General features: G+C 43.8%; 1 protein-coding gene across 5 annotated transcripts in view; it reads left to right on the top strand.

Annotated features, from left to right (window-relative positions):
* Nucleotides 1-1,431: 1,431 nt before the first annotated feature.
* Nucleotides 1,432-6,000, top strand: part of LOC137757645 (zinc finger X-chromosomal protein-like) — a 62,643-nt gene continuing 58,074 nt past the window's right edge. For 2 of the 5 annotated variants that reach the window (XM_068534246.1, XM_068534248.1), the window contains exons 1-2: nucleotides 1,432-1,763; nucleotides 4,447-4,582. The gene's annotated coding sequence lies outside the window, so the exon portion shown is untranslated. Of the gene's footprint in view, nucleotides 1,764-2,001; nucleotides 2,130-4,446; nucleotides 4,583-6,000 lie in introns of those variants that run through there. The other 3 variants (XM_068534247.1, XM_068534249.1, XM_068534250.1) reach the window with 3 other exon arrangements.

Here is a 6,000-nt window from a genome sequence, read left to right as displayed (position 1 = left end):
TCGGAAAATAAACACTGGTTGTCATTATTTTGAAATTATGTTAATTACATTTGAAGTTAAGCTAGTTCTTTTTCACCTGAAAAAATATTTTTCTTCACCTTTCTGTGAAAATATATTCTATCACAGCCTTTTGTAGTTTTCTATAAACAATAATGACATGTTGTCTTTTGTGATTTCTGAAACAAAATTTAGTCACTCAGAAAAAACAAAAACAAAACTAAGCTATGGACATGAATGGAAAACTATCACCCAGAGACTTTCCCAGAGATTTCTAACTGTACCTCTGTTTTTCCTTTTACAAAGCCTTTCGTGATTTTAATGTATATGAGGCAAGGACGAGTTGCATTCTGGGAGTTTTGACAATATGCATGATAGAAAACTTAAATATTTGGCCTCTACATTTAAAGAAAGAGATTTCTCCACCTGTATTCTATTGGCTCTGTTATTTATTTATTTATTCTCCTTTTTTCAAGCTCTGTTATTTTTGTATTCCTTGTTATTTAAAATGTCTTTATCATTTAGGTCCATACTGAGGAAATACAGCATGTCGGATTCCAGATTAATATAGAGAAAGACAACATTGTTTCACTTTTGACTAGCATCTTTCAAAGTTTGGACCCCAAGTTCAGTATGGAAAGACAGCATAGAAATTTAAAGTAATAAAAACAGAAAATACATGGTTTCGGAGCTGATAAATGTCTGTTTAATCAAATACATTTTACTCTTTCAGGCCTTTTTAACGTTTAAAGAGCTGTTTATGTAGTTTGCTTGAAAAAAAAAAATCCATAGCCAATTCTGCCACTATATATGAATACTGAAATACAAAAAAAAGCATTACTTATGAAACAAATACACAAAACTTACATTTCAATAGGCTCACAAATCCACAAACACAAGGTACACAGAAAATGCACGATACGTTAAAAATTGTTCATTGAAATGTGCAAAATCGCTTTCAGAGTTTAATCCTCTCCCACATTACATTCAAATCAGTTAGGTTCTCTGATTAACTTTTAAAAATGAAAATATGTGGTAGTTCTAGAATAAGCCGCCTGCTGCTCTTGCCCACAACCATTCAGAGTGGCAAGCCTATTTTTATTTCAATTTTTTTTTTTTTTTTCTTTTTAAGCGAAGGAAGGGTACGGCGGGGGTTGCTAAATTTTCTAGCTACAAGGATGAAGAAAACACATTTTCTGCAGGCATGGGTCTGACAGCTTGCGAACAACTCGAGCAGGTACCTGGGCCACGACCCGCGCCGAGACGCGATACGCCTCTGAGCAGAGCTCGGTCCGGGCAGGTGCGGACCTCCTGTCTTTCCGCGGGGTCAGCGGACCGCGGCCCTGCGTGGGTTTTACGGCCGAGGTGGTGGCAGTGGCGCGTGTGCGGCGGCGGCGGGCGGGAGCGCGGAGGAGGAGAAAGGAACGTTGTCAGTCAGGCCGCCGGAGACCCCGCCGGAGCACGGCAACTATGCTCTCGGGTCGAAGGGCCTGACTGGCTTCGACACGAGACGCCGAGGGACCAACCGGGCAGAAGAAGGGGCTTATCTACCCTTCCGCATTTTCTTGGGTTTCTGTCCCAGGCGGTGACGTGACGTGCTGACGGCGGGCCCGTGCCGGGGAGCTGGGCCGCTTTTTGTCAGCTCCGAGCTCGGCCCCTCCTCCCTCCCTCCGCCCGCCCCACCAGCCGGAGCCCGGCCCAGTGGTCCAGAGAAAGGCCGGCCTGCGGCACCCGCCACCGTCGCTGACCGCCCGCACCTGGGTCTGGTGAGTCAGGGACGCGGCCGCGGGGCCTAGAGCGAGTGGGGCGGCCTGGTCCCGGCCTGGTCGGCGGCCCGCGTGGCGCTTTTTCGCGCTAGGCGGGGCAGTGTGGCGTGTGGCGCCGAGCAGGCCCCACGGAGGCCGCTGTTAGGCCCGGGAAGGAGCCCGGCTGCCCCAAGCGGCGGTGGAGGCGCGGTCTGTTACGGGGCGGGATGTGGGGGAGGGTCTCCCTGTGGCCCGGGAGGCGGCCGAGGGGCGCCGGGTTGGCGCCGCGGCCCGCCCGGGCACCGCGCGGGAGTGAGGCCTGGCAAGGAGGCGAAGGCTGCAGGCGTGAGGTGAAGGCCGCTGGCCTGCCTGCCAATTTTTCGCTATGTAAATATCGGCGGGGAGGGGGTAGCGAGGGGGGACAAGATGGCGGCGGATTTACGCCTGCTGCAGGGAATGGTTGGGAGGGATTGCTGGGAGGGGGAGCCGCCATCTTGAAGGTGGCTTCTGAAGGGGAAATTCCGCTACAGCCCGTGAGGCGGGGTCGGAAAGCGGGCGGGCGGCGGCTCGGGTGGCGGGTACCGGAGGCCCGGCACGGCAGCGTGTACGCGCGGAGGGGGCGTGCTAGCTCCCTACAGCGGCCGTGGTACTCGCAGTCGTGATGAGCCCTCGGGCTCCAGGTGCTCGGCGGCAGCGCCACTTTCCTGCCGTGCTGACCGCAGCTCGCTGGCTGGCTGCTGCTTCCGCTGCATTTTAGCCGAGCTGCCGGCAATCACGACCTCGCGCCTTACCCCCGCGCTTGAAGCCACCCTAGGGCGGTTAGGGCCGATGACCGCCTAGGCACCTGGGCTCACGAAGGCAAATGAGAATCTAGGAAATTTTATTTTTACTTAAGTCATACATGCCCCCCGACGTGCCTTCCTTGGGGTTTTCCAACAGTTGCCTCCCTGTGTATCTCAGTAATAAAAATTGAATTTGATGGGAAAAAAGTGCTCGCAACTCTTTTTTGTGCCGCAGGATACAAATACTTCGAAAGCGATTAAAAGTCTGAAGTCTTCTTTCCTTAGCTGGAAAAATTTTGTTGGAAACTTTCGTTTAAGCGACTAGTGATAATTTTACACTGTATATAGTAAGAGTTGGAAATGGCGTTTTCTTATTGAAGTACGATAAAGTGATGCATTATTTTCGTGTTTTTGTACCGTGCTGCTGTTTAGATTTTGTCTTATTTGAAAACTCTTGAGGTACAGTCCCATTCCTTACAGTACTTTACATTGTATATTATTCAGGTTTACTGGTGAACTCTTAAGCCTGTGTGAGCTTTGCGCTGTACTAGTAAAGATTGAAAAAGTTCCTAAAATTGGATTATGCCTGCTAGAAGTTCACCTCTAAGGTTTCATAGGAATGCGAGGTCTTCATTTGGAGCATTAGGAAATGGTCCCTGAAGTAGGAGGAATTTTAGGAAGGTACTGACTGAAAATTTGTGGGACTTAATTAGGTGGAGATAGAAGTAGGGAAAGGGCATATTTTAAGTTTGAAGCTTCTTCAGAAGACAGCACATATTTACAGTTTAACTAGAGTGGATGGTATAGGTAGGGGCATACTGGAAATTGAGACTAGAAAAGGTAGATTCTAAGGTAGACTGATGGAACACCTAAGCCGTGCTTCATATTCATTTAGCAGTTCTGGCTCCAGCCATTGGGGAGAACTTTTATAGTTGAGAAGTAATGAAAACTAGTAGTAAGTTGATCAGTGTTTTTCTTTACTAGAAAAATTATCGAGTATTGCTGCTTCTTGAATGACTCGTGTGTTCTTGACAGCTGCTCCTTTTTTCTTTTCTTTTTTAAAATAAATTTATTTAATAAAGACTGCGTTGGGTCTTTATTGTTGCGCTCAGGCTTTCTCTAGCTGCAGTGAGCTCCCCACTCCCTTCTCTTCCCTTGCGGTGCACGGGCTTCTCACTGCGGAGGCTTCTCTTGTTGCAGAGCACGGGCTCTAGGCACGCGGGTTTCAGTAGTTGAGGCACGTGGGATTCAGTAGCTGTGTGGCTCCTGGGCTCGAGAGCACAGGCTCAGTAGTTGTGGCACACAGGCTTAGTTGCTCCATGGCATGTGGGATCTTCCCGGACCGGGGCTCAAACCTGTGTACTCTGCATTGGCAGGCGGATTCTTAACCATTGGGCCATTAGGGTAGCCCGACAGCTGCTCCTTTTTTCTATCCTGAGTTCTAACATAAAGTAACGTTTTGCTCAAAAGTATTATATTTCCTATAGTGAACAAAATTTTAGTTAACCATGGTTCAGAATTACAGGAATAATTTAGGAAGTAGGTTTGAAAAAACAGAAGAGTAATTCCTAAAAACACAATAAGTAACCTTTACATGACCTTGTGCAAACCTCCTTCCCCCTGGTGAAGGCAACCGCATCGTGAAAATAATTTTATTACTCTTCTCTAAACCAAGCTTTAAACTTCGTTTTTTCATTTATGAATGTTCTAGATGCAGGTTTCAGAAAGTAGGTGTTTGCTAATCTTTCAACAGTGATGCTCCATGAGAAAGATTTTTACATTTATCATGAATGGCCATGTTTAGAAAACTTAGAAACTGGACTGAAAGAGACAGATGGGAAGCAAGTTGCTAATGCAACCTAGTTGTTGAGGTGTGAAGTATGAACATAAACTGTAGAAATAGTTGCTTTATATCTTGACAGCTGGGAAACACAAAGAACTCTGAGAAGATAGAATTGTATGCTGCATAGTACAGCAGCAGCAGATGTTCCAGTACAGCAACAAAGGATGTTCAAGATAATGATTATACTAAACTCAAATGTATAATTAAGAAGACAGGTAAGTGTATGACTTTAAAGCATTTCTATCAGAAACGGTTAAATATATGATGTTTTTTGCTTGAAGGGGTAGATTCTGATGACAGGTATTAGCCAGCTGTTTTAATTTATGTGTATTTTTCAAATAGAGGCAGTTTTTCTTTTTTTAAAAAAAAGCATACAGCACTTTTTGTAAATGGTTTCTCTGATCCTATTTAATTTGTATTGTCACAGAATAATCTTCTTTGTGTTATTTGTATTTGAGCACATTGGCAATTACAAACTTTTAAAAAAAATTCTCAACTCCAGTCTTTCAAATTTTTGAAGTCTTTTTATTCTTTTACTTAACTGAGAAAGGTAGATGGTCATTTGTTGTAAATGATTGTTCTCATTAACATCATGCTTTTCCTCTATTTCTACTTAGGCTCTCTCCCATTTCTTTTGCTACAGTGCTCTCCTTCCAAGCCCAGGTGCTCTGCTTAAGCTCTTCCCAGACACTCTGCTGGCTCATTTCTCTCTCAAAATTTTCTTAGGTTCTCTAATCTTCTAAAAATCATCAGTCCTTTTATTTCTTTTTATCCCACTTATTTCTAAATTCATTATTTCCCTAATAATGAGACTATTCCACAGTACAATTGGTATGTCACATAAAAGTGTTTTGTGTTTCAGAAACTCTGCTTTCTGTCTCTGCTGTGGTTCTTTTTATAACCTCATGTGGACTCTCCCTTGAGGTCAGTCCTCTATCCTTTTTTCTCCAGTCTTACCCGGCTTCACTGTCTCCTCTTGTCTAAGATTCTCATCTAGCATTTCTCATTGCCTACTGAACAACTCATTTGCCTTCCTGACATTCCATACTCAATATGGCTAAAATAAAATGTATCTGATACATATTAGATACATAATATGAGCTGAAAAAGCAGTTTCTTCATAGAATTCCTAAAACAACTCCTGCTTGTTGATTTCTTTCTGTTTGTGACTTTATTTTCCCAGGCTTTTTTTTCTTTTGTGTCCCATAGAACAATACAGACATCTTTAACTTACCATTGAATCTATTGTATTCTGTTAGTTTATATTTTGTTTTCTTGAGGTCCTAACTGTAGAGACAGTTTCTCATCCTGCCTTGTCCCCTTAGCAAAATGATCTGGCGCATGGACATCATTTCCAGTAAATATTATTTGAATGATTGAATGCAGAGATTTATATGGAGTTGACTAACTTTCCAATTGAAATTAGCTTAAACAGATACTGTGTTGTGGACAAAGGTATAAATATTAAGGCATACTGTGTCCACATTATAAAGGCACAAAGTCCAAATGGGAGCTCAGGAATAACCTTCCCTCCCTGCTTTATTCTCCTCCCCCATATTCTTCACCTAATAGGAATATGGACAGTCCATTATTCTTATAACATTATTTTTCAGTACAACATTTTATAAAATTA

The sequence above is a fragment of the Eschrichtius robustus genome (genome assembly GCF_028021215.1).
Source record: "Eschrichtius robustus isolate mEscRob2 chromosome Y unlocalized genomic scaffold, mEscRob2.pri SUPER_Y_unloc_1, whole genome shotgun sequence".
Lineage (NCBI taxonomy): Eukaryota > Metazoa > Chordata > Mammalia > Artiodactyla > Eschrichtiidae > Eschrichtius > Eschrichtius robustus.
The sequence above is the reverse complement of the archived record's forward strand: the minus strand, read 5'-3'. Positions and strand labels throughout refer to the sequence as shown.